Source organism: Coptis chinensis, chromosome 4 (assembly GCF_015680905.1).
Source record: "Coptis chinensis isolate HL-2020 chromosome 4, ASM1568090v1, whole genome shotgun sequence".
Lineage (NCBI taxonomy): Eukaryota > Viridiplantae > Streptophyta > Magnoliopsida > Ranunculales > Ranunculaceae > Coptis > Coptis chinensis.
This window is the reverse complement of record NC_141459.1, coordinates 74,100,261-74,123,038: the sequence shown is the minus strand read 5'-3', so window position 1 is coordinate 74,123,038 and position 22,778 is coordinate 74,100,261. Positions and strand designations below refer to the sequence as shown.

Here is a 22,778-nt window from a genome sequence, read left to right as displayed (position 1 = left end):
AGTGCAGCTTCCGTATTCTATGTGTTGTGCAACCCATCTTAAAACATTGGATTTGGTATCGCCTATATTACCTAAAGGCGATTCTGATGGGGAACTTGTGTTGAGTTGTCCAGCTTTGGAAAATTTGAGTATGTTGAATTGTAAGCATAAGCATACCAAGGTGTATATCAAGGTCATTAATATATCTGCTGTTTGACTTAAGAGCTTGGTGATTGAAAATGATTCTCGCTCAAAAATTGAGTCTTGCAAGATCAAGATAAGTACCCCGAGTTTAATTTCATTGCAATGCCGAGGATACATGTATGAAGATTATTGTTTGGAGAATCTTTCTTCCTTGGTTGATGCTAACATTGAATTTCATATCAATGTGGGACAAAGGGCTCAATGTTTGGTTAAAATTCTCAAAGGGCTCTGTAACGTGGCAAATTTGACACTACCTTTTCATCGGTTTCTGGTAAGTATTATGCCTCTTTATTTTGGTCAATTTTATTCTAATACCAGTATAATGCGATGTTGTGTCATATTATCACATACGTTGTATTTTGGAATGCAACTGTCGGTGCATTTGCATACTTCATGTATATTGTGTCCTTGTTGAATTTAGAATAAACCCAAGCAGGGTTGCCTCATTTTATGAGTGTTTGAACCATTACATGATCTCTATAGAAGGATTTTAGGCTGTTTTAGAACAAAGAAAAGTAATAAGACTTCTGAAATCCCCAAATTATCTCTTCTACTTCCTCATTCTTTATTGTGTTTTTTCTTATTCTTTATATGATCTTTCTTTTACACTACTTCAAGCTTCTATTATAGAAAGAGTTTGAATTAAAACTCCCCTACCCCTCTCTTTTAACATTGGAAAGCTAAAACGAAATGGTCTGTACATAAATTCCACAATTCCACAACCATACACCATAAGGACCCGAAGAAGAACCACTTCCTAACCTAACATAGCCTCACCAAATTTCGACTTTACCAATTACCACCCTCCTCCACTATCTCTACCATTTCTCCAGAGCAATCTACATAGCAAGTCAAATTTGTACTCTTGCGTTCCTCATCTTTTTTGGACATACTTGTATAGATATTTGAAGCCAACTTAGCACTAATACAATAAGCTTAAGATCCAGCCTTTAGTGAAAATTGCACTTCGGATCTCTAGGTTACTCATCAAACACTTCAGTACCTAGTTCTGATTTCATTGTTCTCATTACAGTACCATGATGCTACAGGTCTTTTCCTGCCAGATGATCATAATCCTTCAGGGTAGTTCCCTGCATTCCAAGTAGAAGGAAACAGAACTTAAACATATATTCTAGTACTCTCAACTGGCAACTGTTAAACAGGAGAAGAGGGAACTGTATAATTCTCAGTAGTATCGGCATTAGACTTCCGTACCTTGCTCATAAGTTTTCCCGAACTGTGAATGCCCATAGATACGAATCCATTCTCAGCAAAAACGTCGTGTTAAAGCCACCTAAATAGTACTCCTATAACCTTCACAAACCAGAAAAAATACTTGTACCGGAAAAAATATATGAGCACCACGGATAAAATCCTGAAATCCTTACAGTACGAACAAAAAACAGTTTGTTAGAGTACCAGCAAACTGGGGGGCCGTACAGTATCTGTAATGGCGATTATTTTCATGGTTATTCGAAATGGCATATCGTATCAAGAGCTTCCACTCATGGTTGTGAAACCATTGTCGTAAGGCCTTCAATTTTTATCACATTATTTAGATCATGCATTTTGGGATTGTCATTCATCTTTTTTCCAGTGTAGTTGAGGCAGTCACCTGAGTTTAAGACCCATTATGTGAAATAAAAAGTTATTTGCTGTAAGCGGCCTGGAACCCACTATTTACCAATATATTACTTTATTAGGGTTATAATTTCCTCTAACCCCACAAAACATGGCGGGTGCCTTTTTGGCCTTCATCAAGGTGCGAGGCGGTTGAGGTGGGCGCCTGAGTTTAAAATCCATTATGTGGAAAAAGATTATTGGCTGGAGGCAGCTTGAAGCTCTCTATTTATCTATATATGTACCTATTACTTTATTATGGTTATAATTTCCTTTTACCACACAAAACATGGCGGGAACCTTTTTGTGGCTTGGTCAAGGCGTGAGGTGGTGGGCACCTGAGTTTAAGACCCATTATGTGAAAAAAAAAAATTAAATTATTTGCTGGAGGCGGTGGCCTAGAGCCTTCTATTTATCTATATATGTGCCTTTTACTTTATTAGGGTTATAATTTCCTCTAACCAGTTAAATCATGATTGTGAAAGAGGATTTGAAGAGGGATAAGTTTTGTGGAAAGTGATGAAGACATCATGTTGATGGTAATGGAGATGTGGACAATGCTTATGTGATCCATAAAGAGGACTACGGGTAATGCTATAAAGAGTTGGCATAGCAAATTTTTGGATAATTCGAGGCTTTTTCATAACTAAACATGCTACTTGAGACTTATAAGTTATAACCTATATATGACTGATGCTTATTTCTTCCTTGAACAATGTGTGATGCCGTAGAGAGTTAAGCTTAAGCATGACAATGTTTTGGATAGTTCAATTATATGTTTGCTTGAACCTATAATAGAAGTATTACTTGAGACTTAATTTTGACGTACTTATGTCTAATATCTTTATGTTTGAGTTACTATTTGGCACTTGAAATTAGTTATAATGCTAATGTGACAAGAGCAGAAGTATTTTTAGTGGCAGGATGTAGCACCGGATATCAATGGTGAGATGGGCGGGTCGGATAAGACATAAGTCCGCGATCAGCGGACCGGATCGGGTGATAATAATGGTGGTGCATGATACGGAAACCCTTACACATGGAGCTAAGAGGACCGTGAAATGGAGGGACAGGTGGAGGGCCATGATGGATGAAAAGAAAGGTATAAAGAGTAATAGTGGGGGAGAGAAAAAAGGGGGGGGATCCATTAACCTAAGAGAGGAGGAAACCTAGGAGAGAAAGGAGAGTGAGAGGGCTGAGAAGGAGAATAGTGCTTAAGGGCTAGGGAATAGTGCTCGTAAGAGAATTAAGGTTGTAACATTTGGCGCCGTCTGTGGGGAAAACGAAGTACAAATGGCACCAAAGAAGGCGGCGGGTAGGCCCTGAAAGATAAGGGTTCCGAATCGATCTGGGAAGCGGTGGTGGAAGAAGGGGAAGGACGAGGAGGAGGAGGGAAGAGCGGAAGAAGAAGCGGCTTATACGGGAAGAGATTGAAAAGGTCGAGAGGAGGAAAATGAGGAGTCGAGACGAGAGAATGAGAGGGTGGAGGAGGAGACCGAGGGAAGAAACGAGGGGAGGAAGAGAAGAGAATGAAAAGGCGGAGGACGAAGAGGAACAAGGACCGACCTAGTGGATAATCCGGTGACCGGGTTAACGGTCGAACAAGTACAACAAATGATTAACGGTGACCGAAAGTGCTTAATCTTCAACAAACAAGTGGTCCAAACGGGCGCGGCGATCAAGTGGTGGCGGAAATTTGAACCATGAACCCGCTGCGGAGATGCGATATGGACGCCGGAGGTACCAAAGTGCTTTTAATCACCGAGATTCGGAGAGATATGATGGAACGGGCGACCCGGCAGATCACATCCATCATTTTAGATACAGATGCCTCTTTGGCAAGAGGCGAGGTATGATGGGTTGCGGTGCATGATGTTCCCGGCGATCTTAAAGGGGGCTTCCGACCGGTACTATCGGTTACCTTCAAGAGCATAACCAATTTCAAGAGTTAGAGCGTTGCGTTTGTTGACCATTTTATACATCAAAGAGGAGGGTTGTGGACATCGCGCCCTATTTAACGTTATTGCAGAGATCCGCGGAATCGGTCGAGAGTACTTATGTCGCCTAGGAGAGACCCTAAAGGTAGAGAATTTGGATGAGAGGAGGGCGGTAATAGCATTCGAAGAAACGCGACTGAACAGGCAGCGATTCATTAGTCCGTGGCGAAAGAACGAGATAGCAACATTGCACGAAGTTATATCCGTGGGTAGAGAAGTATATAAGATATGAAAACACCATGCGATGAGTCGAAAAAGGAGCCAAGGAGATGATCGGTAGAGAAAGGGGTGAACGCAGAAAGACCGGTGGAAGTGGCCGAGGCGGGAGAGGTACCGTGGACCGATCCAAGGGCGGAAAGAGGAAGCGGAGATAGCGGAGAGCAAAGGGGAGCGGAAGCCATACCATGAGGTGGAACATGTCCGTTAAGCGAAACCGTTAAGTGAGATACTACCGCCGATTAAAAATTTGCAAAAGGATATGAAGGGCGCGAACCATTCGGCGAAATGCCCAACAAGCCATCCGTGAGTATCATCGCGCGCAATCACGAAACCAATGATTGTTATGCCTTGAAATGGTTAGTCCAGAGATTAATAGAAGGGATGCCGAGGGAATTCGTTGGGGAAACTCGGACCGAGCCTTGGCCCGCCGGGGACGAATATTGGGAACCATAAATGTTATCTTATTGGAGAAAGCGTTGAGTCACAATGCCCACGGGATAAGGTCGAGAACAAATGAATATTCAAGAAGGTCAACGAGTCCCACGCAGGCAGAAATCTGAGAAGATTTAATGAAGGGGAAAGAGGAAATTACGTTTCTCAAGCGCGGACCTCGAGGCGTGGATCGCATACACGAGGATGTGTTGGTTATTACGATGGCGATGGGCAATTATGTGGTCAAAAGCGGTCCCGATAGACTATGGTAGCCGCGGATTTGCTATTCGTGAGGAGCTCTTGAGGAGATGGGGATCAACCCGGCAACCGAGACCTCCGCGGACAAATTTGTATGGATTCAATGGAAGTGTGACAGAGCCTATGGGGAAACCGCGCCCAAGAATAACGGGCCCGTGGCGGTTGTTCTCAAGGTTCATGGTGGTCGACTCTAATTCACAATACAACGCGATCCCGGGAGAAGATGGATACATGAGATGGAGGGCGTGCCGTCGACTTACTATCAAGTTATCCGATTTTCTACCCCAACGGGAACATATGAGGTCCGCGGAGGAGATCGGTGGCATCCAAGAACGATCCACCGAATACAATCAAAAAGATGTCCCGCGGACTGAAGAGGAGTCGACGAGCTCAAGGGAAGAGGCCTAAGATAGAAATTCTGATCTTGGGGGGCCGGAGGAGGGAGAGGAGGTCGCGGAGGATCCCAAGACTTTAGACGAGATAGAGATAGTAAACTTGGGAGAGGGCGAAGAGGAGAAGTTCACATCGATAGGTCGAAGTCTTACGGAAGAATGGAAAGATAGGTTGGTCCAATGCTTGGTGAAGAAACGAGAGCGTCTTTGCGTGGGGATGAGGATGTCACCTGGGTTAGATCCGAGTTCGCGGTCATCACCGCATGGGGGATCGAAGCGGCCGAAGACGAAGATGAAGCATGAGACCCAAATATGCGAGGAATGAATCCGGAAGAGGTCGCGAGGCTAAAAAGCGGCGGGGATAATAAAGAGGTAGAGTTCACGATCGGGTTGTCAACGAAGTCGCGGTCCCGAAGAAAAATGGAAAGGTCCGGATGTGTGTGGACTTCCACGGACGTAAATTTTGTCCAGAAGGGCGTTATCCGATGCCGCGAGTGGATGAGTTGGTAGAAGCGGGACGGGCGGGTTCGCCTTCTTCTCGTTTATGGATGCGTCTATGGGTACAATCGTGGCAATGTATGGACTCGATCAAGAAAAACGCCTTCAGAGTGGAAGGGGCACATCTTCGCTATACTAGAATGCCATTTGGATTAAAAAATGCAGGAGCCACCTTCTAGCTTGGGGAGAGAAGATGTTCGAGGGCAAGATCCGAAAAGGCATTGAGATATACATCGATGATATGGTGGAGAAGAGTATGTGTCGTAACGGGAGCACTTGGAAGGGTTGGAGGAGACATTTCGGATAATCGGGAACACACAATTTGAAACTCAATCCCGAGAAGTGCACATTTGGAGTCACCATAGGGAAATTTTCGGGGTATATCAGGACACGTAGAGGAATAGAGGCCAACCAAGAGAGATAAGATCATTGGTGGAGATGCCATCACCAAAGCGATTGAAGGAGGTGTGGTTGGGTCACCGGAAGCGGTCGCTGGCTCTCAGCGGGTTCATCTCGAAATCATCCGACAAATGTAGGCAGATGGACTATCGAGAAACACCACGCGATTTCACATGGACGCGGAATGTGAACAGGCATTCGAGGGGCTTAAAAGGTATTTAGAGGGTGCGTACATTTGTTGTCGCTTAACCGAAGAGGGAGAAAAATTATATTTGTACACGGGGGTCCGATTATGAATATTTCGGTCCTCGCTCGAGTAGTGGATAAGATAGAAAGGCCAAGATACTTTCGAGTAAAGGCGTTGTTGGATGCGTAAACCGATCTGATCGGGTGGAAAGCATACCGCCTTGATATTTTTACCGGCTCCGGGGCCCAGCCGCAGCGATGATCGTGGTCATGAACTTGCCTCTTAAGCAAGCTTTGAGAAAGAGAAGTCGGGAAGAATGTTGAAACGGGCCGTGATGCTAAGTTCGTATGACATCCAATATCGAGGTTAGGACGGCCGGAGAATGCTCGAGCAAATGGCGGAGTTCTTGGCGAGTTCCATGCAGGATCCTACATGGGGAAGGAGATGGTTTTGGAACCGAGGAGAGGAAGAGGAAGGATAGCTTGAACCGTGGGGACGAAGCGAAACGGTTGGAAGTGTTTGTTCAATGGTCAAGAACGGATGCCGGCAGCCGGAATTGGTGTAGTATTGGTCACGCCGCACAACACAAAATTCGAGCCGACAATGAAATTGGGTTTCGCAAAGATCCAACAACGGCGGAGTATGAGGCGTAATCGCCGGCATGAGAATGATAAGAAGGCACAGGGGTGAAGAAGGAACTCATCAGATACTCGACTCAATTTGGTAGTGTGCGGTGCAAATGGAGGGTTCGTGGCGCGAGATGCCCCGGGATGGCAAGATATTTGGGAGTCCCGCTGGTCAAGGCCCAAGTTCGCACAAATCCGCTTTGTACATTTGAACCAGGGGAGAATCGCCACGCCAGATGCTCCGCTTATGTAGCCGCTGCCATGCCGTGGTCCGAGGAAAGGACCCTCGAAGGTGAAGTTGGACAAGCCAAGCATCGGGGAAGCATTGGGAGTGATGAATACCGCGGAGGGTGACGAAGGATGGGTGATGCCAATCAAGCGTTTTTTTAGGGGTGAGGGATTTGTTCCAGAAAGCGAAGGTTGGAGCGGACATTCGAAAGATACACGGTGGGAGGGGAATTATATCGGAGGAATTTCAATGGACCGTTGTTAAGATGCTTCTTTAAACCGGCTCAAGAGGTGCTCGATGACTTACACAAAGGGATTGTGGGAGCCACTCTCGGCGTAACAACAAGACCGCGTGTTGCTAACACAAGACTACTTCGGCCTCACATGAAAAGAGACGCCATGGAATTCGCCAAAAATGTGAGAAGTGTCGAGGTTTTTCGGTTGATATTGGTCCCAGCAGAGCCATTTGCGCGACGGTGTGTCTAGCTTGTGGCCATTCGCGATGTGGGCCCTTGACATAGTGGGATCACGCCCATGGCTCATGGTAAAAGGAGATTCTTATTGGCGCGACGGACTATTTTACAAAGTGGATCGAGGCCGCATTACCAGCAGCAGTGAAAGAGGTGCAAGTGATCAAGTTCTTGTGGGAAAACATCATATGCCGTTTTGGGGGTGCCTATTCTATCATTGCGGATAATGGAACTTCGGTTCACGGGATCAAGTGGTTAAGAATTTCTTGCAAGCGTATCACATCAAACGAGGGATTCTCGGCCCCTACAACCCCGGGGAAACGGACAAGTGGAGTCCTCTAACAAGACCATACTTAACAATCTCAAGAGAAAATTGGAGGCAAAGAAGGGGACCGGGCGATTTAACTAAATCGGTGCTTTGGGCTATCGGACAACCCCACCGAACCCTCACCAAGGAGACCCCTTTGCGTTGCGTATGGATGGAGTAGAGGCCGCGGATACCGAAGAGAAATGGTGGCGGCAACCACTTTCGGACCGGGGTATCAAGGACGGGTCAAACCGGGGCATTCGGTCGGGGGGATGGGTCAAACCGGGGCATTCTCGCCGAGACATGAATCTAGCGTAAGAAAGGAGAGACACAACGCCGCGATCAAACTGGAAGAATATCACCGCCACCGCAAAGCGCAAGACAACAAGAAACCGAGAGTGAGGAAATTTAAGGTGGGAGACAAGGTGCTTCGACGAATGACCCCAAAGACCAAGAAAGCCAGCGAGGGAAGTCATCCGACATGGGAAGCGGCCTTTACGTGGTGGTCGAGGTGGGGGAACAGCACCTACAAGGTTACAAACCGTGGAGGGCAGTGGTGGATAGGCCGTGGAATGTAAAGTTCTTTGAAAAATTTTCACGAGTAAATGTAATGAGAGAAACCGAAAATGGCATGAGCTATTTGTACATATATAAAACCGTAGCACTTTTGAGTTAAGATTATTGCACATGAGTTTTCATTGCCCTCGAGTGAAGGGAAGGGAGGGGGTGAGAGCCCTCGGGGCGAGAGGTCCAAATTTTAGTGGGGCAAAAAGAGTTGCCACACGAAGATGAGGGTCCAACGATGCGGGGGGGTGAGAGGAGTTGCCCGGACCTATGTGAGATAAGGGGGCAAACGGAAGCCGAAGAGGCTTCGCGCCCGCAGCAGAGTGCCCTACCGCAGAGGTAGAGAGAGAGGCCGGAGGTCCGGGCGTGGGGCAAGCAAATCAAATATTCCCAACCAATGGGGTAAATACACTAATGGGGGCGGTTATTCTTTGGATCCATATAACGAAAAGAGTATCAGCGAAAAACAATCCGCACAAACAAGCAAAACATAATATGAACATCCCAATTTGGAGGGGTGAAAATACAACAAAATGTAGCATAAAGAGTATGACAAAGTAGCATCAAAAGAAGTTTCTAGCCGTGGCATAAACAAGCTATTTTAAGCCGCTAAAGATTTCGCGGATCACGGACTCGGGCTTCGCTATGATTTCATCCGCGACTTTCATCTATCGCCCCACTTTACCAACCTTGGCCCCCCGCCCCGTCCGGAAGTGGAGTCCGGGCCGCGGCGGATAGTGGGGGCTTCGGGAAAGAGACGGCCTTCTTTGGTGAGCGGTCAAACTCCTCCTCGACCTTCTTGGCTTTCTTTTCGGCTCGGGCTCGAAAGTCGTTCGAGCTCGTCCATATCGGCCTCATGTTGGTTAAGGAGAGCCAATACCTCCTCCCGATGCTTCGAGAGGGAGTCCGAGCGGCGGCGGCTTCTCTTGAGAGGTCTCGCTACCGATTACTCAAGCGGTCATTAACCTTGTCCATGTAGCAAGGTGGGGCGGCCTCTGCAGTTTTAAGCTTCGTCCCGGGCCCCGAGCTTGTCCAGTCCGCGGCCGCATTCTTCTTCTTTCTAAATGGGTGACTTCTTTGTCCACCATCATCGATCGTGCCCCGGCACCAACAAAGGTCGCGGATCATGAAGGAGATGTCGGACTCATTTGGAAAAGGGAATAGGAGTTAGAATACTTTCGAGAGAGAGAAGAAAGATACTTGAATGAAAAGAAAATGTTACCTTCTCCGGCCCGGTGTAGAAGCGAAGTCCGGTGAGACTCAAAGGAGCCCCCTCAAGAGACGCCATATCTTTGGGGAGATGAGACCCAAAAGAAGGGGGAGGAAGCCATGCCGGATTTTCCAAAGCGCAGTCGCCGCTGATTAGAATGCGGTTCGCGAAGTTTGAAAGCGGGGCAAAACGGAAGAACGGGTCCCCGCCCCTTTATCGGTCCGGGTGCTACCCTCCTTCCCGGGACGGCTGTTCCGCATGGGGAGGGCGGTAGGTGGAGATGTGTTCTTAGCTGGGGACCCTCTCGGAGCCGAGGGCGCGGACGCGTTTGGAGGCCGGGGAGGAGAGAAATGAGCGGCGTGGTGGGCGGGCAATGGGGACGACATCCTCATCCGAAGTCATTTGTCGAAGAGTTTGTGTTTGTTAACACCCATGTCCGAAGCTCGAGAAGTGGTGGAAGGGGAATGAGAGGATGAATATTGATCTTCCCAAGTGGTCAGGGATCGGTAGGGAGTAGGGACTGCGGAGGGAGAAGTGGTCTTGCGAACAAGCTTGGGACAGAGTGGGGGTTTCGTGGTATGGCGCTTTCCCTTAGGAGGTGGGGTGTCACGTGGCTTTCTTTCTTTGGGTGGAGGACGGAAAAAGGGGAGCAAGTATTTTCCTATGGATTTCAATTGGGGTCGGACAAGTAGGGAGTAGCGATTCGCAGTGGTCAATCCCGAAAGTATCACGGGTTTGAAAGCGAGTCCAGTCGCGAATCTTCCGGAAAGTGGTGGAGGAAATGTGTTAGTAAAGGTCGCGACTTTTAAGTCGGGGCGTCACTGAAAAAGAGGATGAGAAACCAAAACCAAAAGATATACATCAATGGGTGTAGATAAAAAGACTCACTCACCACTAGGAAGAAAAGCCAAGTGGTTAAGATTCGGATTCGGATGGAAGATCCGCGGAGAGGAAATTGCCCGAGATATAAAGAGGGTAGTGATGCCACAATTTATCCGGAGGAAGTGACACGAAGAATAAAATGCCGCTTTCTAGAGGCGGACACAAAAGGAGTGATAGCCATTAATCGACATCTTTGGTGCTCTTTTTGATGAAGAAGTGAGCGGTCATGTCGCGAACCGCTATCTTGGGTACTTCGGAACGGTTGTAGTGGTTCGCGGCATACATGACCCTCCAGAAATTGTCAATGCCTTGGCAAGGGGGATGTTAAAGTGATTACACACCTTGACATCAAGGCGGGTGGGGAGGGCAAAAGCGGGCAACAACAACTGTCTCCACCGTGGCCACGAGGCACCCCGCCTATAAAGGGAACTAGACGCGGGAAACGAAGTTAGGTCGCACATGCTCTAAGATGGCGTCGGTGGTATATCCGTAAGAAGCCGCTTTAATGACCCTCAAGGTTAGGTCTACGGCGTGGTGGTGGGGGGCGGGAGGGTAAAAGCTTGCCCGAGATTGAAGGGGCCTCGGTCCGGTCGGGAGAGGTGGGGAAGCATGGCTACTGGGATCGAGAAGAGGAAGAAGTGGCGGATCCGAGCCGACATCGTGGTCGGAGTGGAAGATTACACGCCCACAACAAAGCGGAGAAGGAAGGGGAGATGAACAGATTCTAATACCAAGGACAAAGGAGAAATGCGCGTAATATAGCAATTAAACGGAGCTAGAGAGAAGAGGAGACCAACCCGAGGTAAAAGGAAAGCGGCCGGAGCAGGGATTTCCATGAGAAAAACCGGAGAAGACGACCGCGGAAAGCGACCGGTCTTTGGGAAACAAGAAGAAAGGTAGTAGGAGAGGTTGAGAGGAACCGAAAGGCAAAAGAAAAGCTAGGTGAGAGAGGAAAAATCGAGCGGGCTTTTATAAGAGGAGGTAAAAAAAAAGTAATTTGAGGGGAGCTGAAATCGAGGGACACCGAAAAGAACCGGCCGATGAAGGACGCGTGGATGCACAAGAAACGAGGGGCGCTTAGTTGTACTCACGTGGAAACTTCGTGAATCCAGCGGTGAAAGGAAGACGGAAGGCTACGGTTGGAAAGTTTAATGTGGAGAACTCGACTCCCGATCGAGATACTATCAGCGGACTCGAGGGGGGGCATCGTAGTGGCGGGATGTAGCACGGGATATTAATGGTGAGATGGGCCGGTCAAGATAGCACATAAATCCGCGATCCACCGGATCGGGGACAAACGGCGGTGGTGGCTGTATGGAAACCCTACACATGGAGCTAAGAGGACCACGAGATGGAGGGACAGGTGGAGGGCCATGATGGATGAAAAGAAAGGTATAAAGAGTAATAGTGGGGGAGAGAAAAAAAGAGGGGGATCCATTAACCTAAGGGAGGAGGAGACCTAGGAGAGAAAGGAGAGTGAGAGGGCTGAGAAGGAGAATAGTGTTTAAGGGCTAGGGAATAGTGCTCGTAAGAGAATTAAGGTTGTAATAGTATTCCTAGTTATTGTAGTTTATAATTGAAGTACTCCAAGTGATATTCAAGCTTATTTTGATATATTGTTAGAGTGTATAATGCTTTTTACGCTTAAATAAAATGTCCTCTTAGTGAATTTAGTTTGGACATTTTATCCAATTTTCGGCACCCCAGTATCTTTCCTCTTTCGCCTCAGGCGCTAGGAGGCATTGTCGCCTTAAGGTTCCTTTCACCCTTAACTGCACTGCCATTTCTTTTTATTTAATTGGTCAGAAAGTCCTAGACACCCAAAGACAATACAATCGAAAAATATAAACATATAAATTAATTTGGTAAAAAAGTCTTTTAGGTCCTAGGATTGCATACCTGTGCTGACCTGAGCTTGATATGTATTACTACTGAAACGGATTACCCAAATTATGCATGGTATCGATTATTTTCTGCCGCTAAAATACATCTACTTGATGTTTTCGATGTGAAACCCAATTTAAGTTCATCAATTGTTTATTGGTGGTATCTGACAATGACTTTTACCTGGTGAATTTAGTTTAATAAGTAACCCCTCTACACGTCTCTATTCGCTACCACGCACTAGTAAATAGTTTATGAACCGAGAGCTTCCAATCATGGTTATAAAACCAGTGAGGTACGGACCTTTAGTTTTCATCACATTATTGTAGATCATGCATTCTTGGATTGCCATTCACCCTTTTTCTTCTCCCCACGTACTTCTCTCTGGAATTTTTGTAGTAATTATTTGGTTAAAATTCTTGAAGTTCCGCCGCTAAGCAGTGGAATACTTTCTCTTCCTAAACAGAGTCATTGATTGTAATACTGTATTATCTGTAACTACGAATATGTATTCTATGTCTTCTTGATATATTTATGTCCCTTTTTTTCCATTTGCAAGAGTAAGTCATAACCCCCAGCTATTTTGGAGCAACTTCCCAACCGATTTCATAATCTAAGGAATTTGAAGCTGACTGGATGGAGCATTCATCATGCTTTTGCAATAGTAAAGATACTCGAACTCTCACCTAATGCCCAAAGGGTTGTCCGGAAATTGTCTGCGGTACTCTCCAAGCATTTTCATATGATTTAGAATATTAGTGAAAAATTTAACACTACTATGTCTTGGTGTCTATGGTAGAAGTATTCTGAAGGGTTCAGAATACTTTAGCCCTTTCTTGAATTCATATATTTTCAGTTTAAAATTTTTGGCAAGTTCCCGCTTCATCATTTTTTCCCCTTGTTGGCAGATAAGTACCAGACCAGCAGATAAGGGAGGAGAATGCACAGTAGATTTACCGTCCAAGTGCATGTTGTATCACCTCAAATATTTTGAGATCCAAAATCTCAACGGATGTGACAAAGAATTCAAGTTTCTCGAATGTATTCTAAAGAATGCATTCTTCTTAGAGAACCTCTCTATCTCCACAACTAAGGCAGCATCCTCTGGAAAGGAAAAGGAGCTGGAAGAATTCAGTACGAAGCTACAATCTCTATCAAGATCTTCATCGAGTGTCAATATATTTTTCCTGTTAAGAAGTAAAACTTAATCTGGTTCTGATTGTACTCTAATTTGGTCTTAGGGTAACTGGAATTACATAAGACATACCTATTGTTCCCCTTGACTGCACAGTTTTCTATGTTATCAAACTTCGGAAATTAACGCATCCAAGATTATTTTCTTTGGCAGTTCAATAGTAGAAGGATGACCCTGGCGAGTATGTGACTCTTAGACAGGTAGTTTAAACAATTAACGCGAGAGGTAACAATAGAGCATCCCGTGTGGAAGTAGTTATAACACCCCGTTTATTTTCTTTGTTTTTCCTATTTATTAGGGTTTAAAAAGATATAATAATATTAAAAAGAAAAGAAAATGATAAAGATAAAATAAGATAAGATAAAAACGTGGGAGAGTTAGAGGGGTTTGGTTACAACCGAACTCTCTTTTTGTTGGGTTTTTTTTTGTTTTTGAAATACAAAAGAAAAACAGAGAGAGACGTACAAGAGAAAAAAAGGGAAAAAGTGTTTACTGGAGGAGAGTGTTAGAGTGGAGAGAGAGAGTTTTACTCAAAGAAGAAATGGAGGTTTCTTGTTAGGGGATTTCTTTGGGCGAGGAACATTATCACTTTTTCGTGGAGTGAGTAGACTAACTTTATATACAGTTGATTGACAATAATTGTTTACTCTAGTTATGTGTTTACAGACTTAAAAGTTTTATTAAGCAATTCAATTTCTTTTTCGTGGAGTTACTATTTTTGGCTATAGTTTAAATGCTCTCTGACATAAATGGACTGTCATAATATAGATTCTACAAAAAAACAAAATAGTTATAAAATCCAAGAAAAAGTGTGTCCATATAGATCCAAGGAATTGATTACATGTGAGTATAGTTTTACTTATGGTCTGACATGGATTCTCTCTACACTTTGATATATATGGGTTTGATTGTATTGTCGTTGGTGGTCTGTAGGGCATTGATTATTTGGAAACCCTTAATATATATTTGAATCTTTGATTCTTATAATAAAATGAAGGTTTTGCTGGGGAAGAAACTATTGGTTGATTTGAATGTCTGTCTTCAGTATGTATGTAAAAGTTCGGTATAGCTATAGCTGATGTGAAAACATTATTGAAGGTAAGAATAGATTTGTTGAAATTTTAAAAAAGGTTAGCGCTGGTCTGATTTCAAGCTCAATTTTGGTTTAGTTAGAGTTTGAACTAGTTTTATTTTAAAACATGAAAAATTAAGGTATGGAAGTATTCTTTCCAACCCAATCAACCTCGTTGCATTCCGAGGTTTGTCGATATGGTTACGGTATTCAGAAGTTGGCACGTCAAAATTTTCTGATTTCAGAAATCCAGTCTGTGTCTGGTTTGGAATCGAGTTTTCACATAGTTAGAGTCAGATTCAAACTCTCGTCAAAATATGAAAAAATAAGTTTTATGAGTCTTCTTTCCAACCCAATTGGCCTCGACGCATTCCGAGATCTGTGGAGATAGATAAGGTCTGGAAGTTTGGTTGACAGAAAACAGTGCGTCAGAAATCAGTTTCTGCGCACTGTGTTCAAGTCCAGTTTAAAAATAGTTAGGGTGAGAGTTAGAATTTTTATAAAACATAAGAAAGTAATATTTGGAAGTCTTCTTTCTATTCCAATTGGCTTCATCGCATTCGAGACCCGTGGAATTAATTATTGTGTTTGGAAGTTTGACTGGCAGAAAACAGTGCGTCAGAAATCAGTTTCTGCGCACTGTGTTCGAGCTTAGTTATCGAACATTTAGAATGAGATTGAGTATTTTTGTAAAACATAAGAAAGTAATTTCTGTGTGTTATCTTTTCAACGCAAAAAGCCTCGATGCATTTGGACACCTGTGGAAAGTGTTGTGTCATTCGGAAGATAGTCCGTCAGAAATCTAGTTTGCTGAAAATTAGGATTTTTACAGTTTTCAACTTAAGTTTTCTTCTAGATAGGCTGAGGTTGGGACTTCGAGTTCTACATGAAAAAGTATGTCTACATACCCTAGTTTCTAAATAATTAAGTTATATGTCCTTTGGATGAATATAGGAAAAACTATAGCATTGACTATGTGGCTGGTAAGAACTACAAAGGCTTGATTCCAATCTTGAAAGATTTGGATACATAGGCAGCTTTGAGCAAAAGTACAGCCACTACACTATATCTATAATATATATATTAGTTTGTGTGATAACTATATGATTGTGTTAGAAATTACTGTTGTTTTGAGACTACATAAATATATATGTGTGAAATAGAAGTTATATATGAATATAAACTTTAATTTATGTGGATCTGTTTTGGACATTAGTGTGTGTGGACTTGAATTTGGGCTAATGAACTATTTGTTTACGATATTGTGTATATGAGTGTGGTTATGTAAATTGTATTTGTTTGATTATAAGTCTGTTTACATTCAATGATATTTAAGTGTTTGATTTGCCTTGACGTGCGAAAATGACTCTCTGCATGTATGGTCTGTTTTGACATGAGTAATGCTAGTATAATTATAAATGACAATAATGTTTTAATGTGTCGCCCACATTTTTAGAACTCTCCACGCCTCAGGATTTGGTAATGAGATATTATGACTTGTGATGTCATGTGATAGATGGGTATTCATTGAATGTGCCATGAATGACCCAATAGTTTGGACTGCCCTAGAGAGGAACTAAGGTATTCACCTTGTGGGTTGGTCGTATTCCTTGAATGTACGGGAATGTAGGTTTGGGTATTCCTTGAATGTGGCGGGAATGACTCAGGGCATTCATTGATTGTGCCATGAATGGCCCGTTAGTGTTATGATGGGTATTCCTTGAATGTGGCGGGAATGACCCAAGGTATTCATTGAATGTGCCGTGAATGACCTGATATTTTGTTATGCCCAAAGGAGGCTTTGTGATTATGTGTATGGAAATCCCAGAGATGGTTGTGACTCACAAGTTACGAGTTTACAAGATGAAAGTATGTTTCCTGGATGCGATATCCCGCTTGGGACATATGTCTTGTAGTGGTACTCGGTGTGAGTAAGGCACACGGATATGTGTGATTTGGCAAATGTGTGTAGTGCAAATTGTGAAGTAGGAACTAAAAGGTTGGGTTGTGTCTTTTAATAAATAAGTCAACGAGATAATTAATAAGCAAAGTAAAATATTGACTTTACGTGTGATGGAATTATTGCATATAATATATATGATTTCTTATGAGAAATGTTTACGTAGTTGTATGAGTTGATACTCACAAGGGATGAATGTACTCCTTGGGTGTGATATTTCCCCATTCTCATAAGTAGACGAATGGTTTTTAAGTAAAATTATATGATTTGTGTGAGGTTATGGATGTGAAGTGTGAATGAGAATAATATTATTAAATGCTTGTGATCTTTTCTGTGATTGTAGAATGACTCTAAAATGATATGTTATTATGAAAGCATTAATGACTTGTAATAGTCTGAGATATATAGTTATGCACTTGGAAACTTTATGACGTAATGGTGTCATGTGAATGACTACCCTTGATATAGGTGGTATGATAAGTAGTATTCCCCGAATATGAGGGACGAACCAGGTTATATCAATTAGACTTAAATGTCTTAAATGAGGTTTGGTTATGAATGGAAATTTGACTAGCTGAGATAAATCATTTTATTGTGATGTCTAACTCTGTTTTGCAGGAGGGTAGGATCTATTAATCTTTTCTACAAGGACGTAAATATCCTACCCTAAGGCGAGGTGTTGGCTTAAAGGTAAGGTATACTAAACTCATATTTAATTAGATTATCATATGTGCATTTAATAAATGGAATATAAGTGGTATTTATGTTGTGAGTTATTTTGGAAATTGGGAATGATGAGTACTGTTATATGAGATTATTGGAATTTGTATATTGGGGATGAAATCTTACTTGGGAAGAAATTACACGCCATTTTAGAAAACGGAACTATATTGTCTTCCAAGTTGAAATGGTTGGTAATGTTATAGTTATTAATTTGAAAGATTATTATATATATTTTGTTGTTAGTCTACTCATACCAGCAAATTCAATTTGCTGACCCATGTTTACTTTGTTTTGCAACGTGGGTGTATTATTGGGAACATAGATGGTGGAATGCAGCGGATGAAGACGCTTGATTAGGATTTGCTCTTGGAGTCTTACTGGTATAAATTTTATGAAGTATAAAGTTTTGATTTGAAACAGATGTAATAGAGTGGTTTAGTAAATTCTTGAATTGTACATTAAGAGTTGTTCGTTTGGTTTTAATTTGATCTCATATTTTAATATCATGGTTGTTAATGGGTTATTAGGGTTTTGTTTCATCCCGGATTTTCAGAAGATGGAATAGGGTGTGGATAATTCTTTATTTTAAATTTTCTAGAAATTTGGGGTGTGACAGTAGTGATGGTAACCTGTGGCTCATTCTGATTGGGTCAACACTGGAAAGTTTCAATCCAAATACTTTAATTTTGATTGTTAAGAAGGTGTTAAGAAGATCCAAATTAAGAATTCTTAACAAGTGAACCATTGTTAAGAAAGCGCTATTGTTAAAAACACTTGTCTGTTCTCATCTAATTTGAGTTTGGGCAACCGCCATTGTTAAGAAAGTGAAGTTTTCTTTATGCTCTCATCAAATACCAAATACTACATGTTTGTTTTCTATTCATTCTATTCGTTTTAATTTATTTTATTCAATTTCATTTAGAATGTTTATGGGTAGATTGCATTGAGTGTATGTTGAAATCAGTTAGAAATAGAGTTGAGTGATTGTAGTGTTTGAGCGTTTGTGTTATTCAACTATCTATATCTTAGAGTGTTTGTATTTTGTGGCTCTTGTAATGTCGAAAGAAATGTAATTTAGCTCAAAATGTAGAAAGCATTGTAATTTAGCTGGAAATGTAGAAAAAATATATGAAAACTTAATTTTAGCAGTAATGCAATGTCTGGTTTAATATCAGATTTGTTGGTTAGTTTTAGTTCGATTCCATTATCTATTGGAAATTGTTTGAATTTAATAGTGTTTGATTTTTCTTTTAATAATCTTAGTGGAAGTTTGTTTCGTAGTAGCAATAAGTTTGATTCCATTACCAATTATGGCATTTGTTCGATTAGTTTTGTTGGTTAGTTTTAGTTCGATTCCATTACTAATTATGGCATTTGTTTCATTGCGAAGTAATCTTTGTTGGAAGTTTTGGAAGTTTGAAAGTTTTTGAACTGTAATAGTAATATTAAAAATCAGAATATGATTTAGATTTGATTAAACTTATTATAGTTACTAACACTTGTTTTACTTTTCTTTGTAGCAATAGGTCATCGATCAAATAATGTAAAGAATGTAGCTAAATCTACATTCAAGGGTATACAAAAGTTGTTTTGTAACGGTGGTTCCTCTTTGGTCGCGGTGACGCGCCTGAGCTGAGAAGAAGAGAGTTAGGGGGTCGAATACATCGGTTTCAATCTGTAGAGGCAATAGAAAAGCGGATGATGTTGATCCTAATAATGTAGGTGATGTAGAAGGGAGAATAAGAGAAGGGGAGAGGGCACCTCAGCCTCAGTGTGTAGAGGGGACCACAAAGAGATTGTTCCGAATAATGTAGATACTGAGAGTGAGGGTGATATTAATGTCGAAGATTTAGATGTAGATATCGATTTAGATGATGTAGATAAAGATTTAGATGTAGATGTAACAATATGGATCGTGGGAAGAGTGTAGTTGAAAGTGATGGGGATGATGATGGGGAAGACTCAGGTGAGGAGGGAGAGTCTGGGGAAGAGTCTGGTGATGAAGAGGATGACAACGATAAAGAGGATGATGATTTGGAAGAATTGGTGGAAGTTGAAGCACCGGTGGAAGTCGAAGCACCTCTACTGAGAGATTATGTGAGAAAATCCAAGGATGATTTGGAGTACACATGATGTGTATATGGTGGTGGCCCTAATGAGTCAGAGCTTCTATATGACTATGCGGTGCATGTGGCTCGCGATGTTTGGAAAAATAATCATAGACTTAGTATCTTGATTTTTCTTTGCCTTTACAAAACATTTTGCTTCTCCTTATTGAGTTTTTGTTGTTTCAGCCGGACCGTGGAATATTGAAGTGTGTTCCACATTTATCCAAGTTAAGCCAATGGGATGTCATGAATGAGTTCAAAAACTCTCCCAGATTTGAAAGAGAGCTTAAGAGGACTGGATTTTATGATCTTGTATTTGAGTATGAGTTCAAAAACTCTCCTAGATGTCATAATCCGTTGTTGGTCTCTGCATTTGTGGAGAGGTGGCATCCAGAGACCAACACTTCTATATTCCATTTGGGGAGGAGATGATTGTGACTTTGGATGATGTCTCCCAAATCCTAGGCGTTGCGATTAGAGGCAAAATAGTGGAAGGGAAAATAAAGTTGAGTTGTGAACAATCGGAGAATCTCTACACCATGCTCTAGGTATCTCGCTGCCTTTGATTAAGGCGGAGATGGATGCGAACCGATTCATTTCAAAGGTAAGGCTAGAATTCCTGCCGAGCCAATTTGCTGGAAAGGTCCACGATAAAGATAAATATGGGAAGTCAAAGAGGAAGGTGTCAACTTTGACGGAGGTACAACGGGCTGTAAGAGCTTATCTACTATTTTTCTTTGGATGTACTCTTTTCACCGACAAGTCTGGGACTGGAGTGCCTATTTATTATTTGAAGTTGTTGCTGAAATTTAGTGAGATCAGTGATTATGCGTGGGGTGTAGCAATTTTGGCCTTTTTGTATAAAGGACTTGGGACTGCCATGTGTGCGAAGGTGAAAGGTGTTTCAGGCTTCCTGACTCTTCTACTGGTAAAACTTAAAGTATTTTGCGGATTCTTTTTAATGTTAATGGTAGGTAATTATATTTTTTTATAAGAATTAATGTTAACTGTGTGTGTATATATCTAGGCGTGGATCTATAAGTACTTCCCGTTATTCAGGCCTATTCAAAACTTGGAGTATAAGGTGTCTGAGTCGCGTGTTCTTAGACACATAGTTACCGCTCTGCACTATGAGGACACATGTCATGCATTACAGTATTATCAAGCGATACTTGATGATATGACGGTGTTCAATGTAAGTATTATTTCAGTTTGTTTCTATTTTTTAGTAATTGATAATTAGAGTATGTGATTAATGACACATTTTATTTTGTTTAAGGTTGATTAGCATCCATACAATAATGTCAAAGCTACACGCCTAGTCAATGACATTGCCTTTTTTGAGGGAGTGATATGTTTTTTTTGACATTGTGGAGGTTTACGTTGTTGCAAGGGTCATGTGTCAGTTGGGCCATGTGTAGTTTATTCCCGCAGCTCCTTCAATACCAAATTGGACGACTAGGACTATAGCCGGACGTGGGTATGAAGTGAGATGGGCGTTTGTTGGGCCTGTATATTGGGAGTCATGGCAGAATCACATGATCCAACCCAACAGTCGAGGACCCATCTCTACTTATCCATGGGAGTGTCATCCAAACTACATGGAGTGGTATGTGAGGCATTCTCATATTCGATTGGTAAATCCTGAGTGGCTTCATATCCATTTCTCCCTACATACACTTCCCACTTGTGCACCGATTGTGAGTATTATGATTTTCTAATTGTGTTTTGTGTACGTTATTTTAAAACGGTAATTAATAATTGTTTTGCATTTTTATTTTGATAAAACAACATCATTGATGAAACAAGTCACTTGTTAGAGAGAGGTCTGCAATTGGGTGAGAATAATATTCCCAAGGAAGCAAGGTCCGAGTTCCAGGAGGCGTACAACTTGACTAGGTGCAAGTACAGTGGTGGGCGGTATAATAGTCGAAGTTGATTTTTGAACGCGGCTTCCTATTTTGATGTAATTTATGTATTTTGAAGTGGAAGTTGATGTATTGGAATTGAATTTGATGTGAAAATGAATTTGATGTATTGGAATGAAATTTGATGTATATGAATTTGAAAGTGGAATTTGTTTGTGTTTGGGATATGAAAGTGTTGTAAAAACAAAATGAAATTCTAAATTTTTTTTGTCCAAACGACCCAGCTATGTCATCCCCTTGAGTGCCCAAACGACCCAGCCATGTCGGTCTAGAGACTATCCAAACGACCTCTTCAGATCGTTCCATGAAATAACCTGTGAGCTCTGTCTCAAACAACACCACCACACCACTTGGTTCAAAGTTCAAACAACTTCAAAGTATCGTTTGGAATCTCAAACAACCAGTTCAGACCACTTGGTATGAAGCCTAAATGACTTGACTATGTCGTTTAGGGTAAAAAATGTCAAATTACACTTGTTCCAAATTACATCAAAATAAAATAAAATTACACTTGTTCTAAATTACATCAAAATAACATGCCAAACATTATTTCCAAATAACATCAAAATAAAATCAAATTACACTTATTCCAAATTACATCAAAATATCATATCAATGGGCTCGTCTTCCAAAATATCATAAAATCAAATTATACTTGTTCCAAATTACATGAAAACAACATTGAACAACTTAGTAAACTATTGGGTCTTCAATGGGCTCGTCTTCCCATATTAGATTGTGAATGTTCAATGCCATAAATTGCAATTGCCTTGCTGTGAATGCCAAATTCCAACTTTCAGCAATATCATATCGAGCTCTAAGCCATTGGCACATTACTGGAGGAATCAGACAATCTTCAAGAAGTTCAAAATAGACAAAATGATTTCCACCAACATGTGCGCTACCCAACACTTTTTTCACTCTCAGAATTTGCTTGGGTTCTCAGCGGCAGATAAGGAAACACTGATGACGTCCTAAATGCAGGAGGACAACATTAAATCTTGAAGAAATAGGTATCCAACAAAGCACATGCTCATCCACTTATTTAAAGGTGCGTAAGCTTCTTCATGTGGGATTGTTTTCTTTACAAAAACAACCTCATTTTGAATGTACAAAGTACAATAAAGGGGGAGGTGGTCAATAAGCTCTTGGTACAACTCTTTTCTCATCTACGGCCAATCTTTTTGACTTCTTCCTATTGCAATACAGAAAGTTCTATACCCGCATTTACCATTGCCAACAGGGTCATTGACTCTAACAATGTATTTGTGCATTTCTTCAAGAATATCCAACTCGTAATATTTAAGACCCCTCGTCCTTCCAAAGTTTATCCCATCTTTCACATTTTGTGGTGTAGTTATTTTTGGAGAAGCCTTCTTTCTTGGTGTGGTGTGGTGTTTTAGGTGGTTATTTTTGGAGAAGCCTTTTTTCTTGGT

General features: G+C 41.9%; 1 long non-coding RNA gene across 1 annotated transcript; it reads left to right on the top strand.

Annotated features, from left to right (window-relative positions):
• Positions 1-313: 313 nt before the first annotated feature.
• On the top strand, positions 314-13,402 carry LOC147504772 (uncharacterized). Its single transcript, XR_015193135.1, has 3 exons — positions 314-454; positions 12,916-13,077; positions 13,265-13,402. It is a non-coding gene; the product is annotated as an uncharacterized LOC147504772 (long non-coding RNA).
• The last annotated feature ends 9,376 nt before the right edge of the window (positions 13,403-22,778 follow it).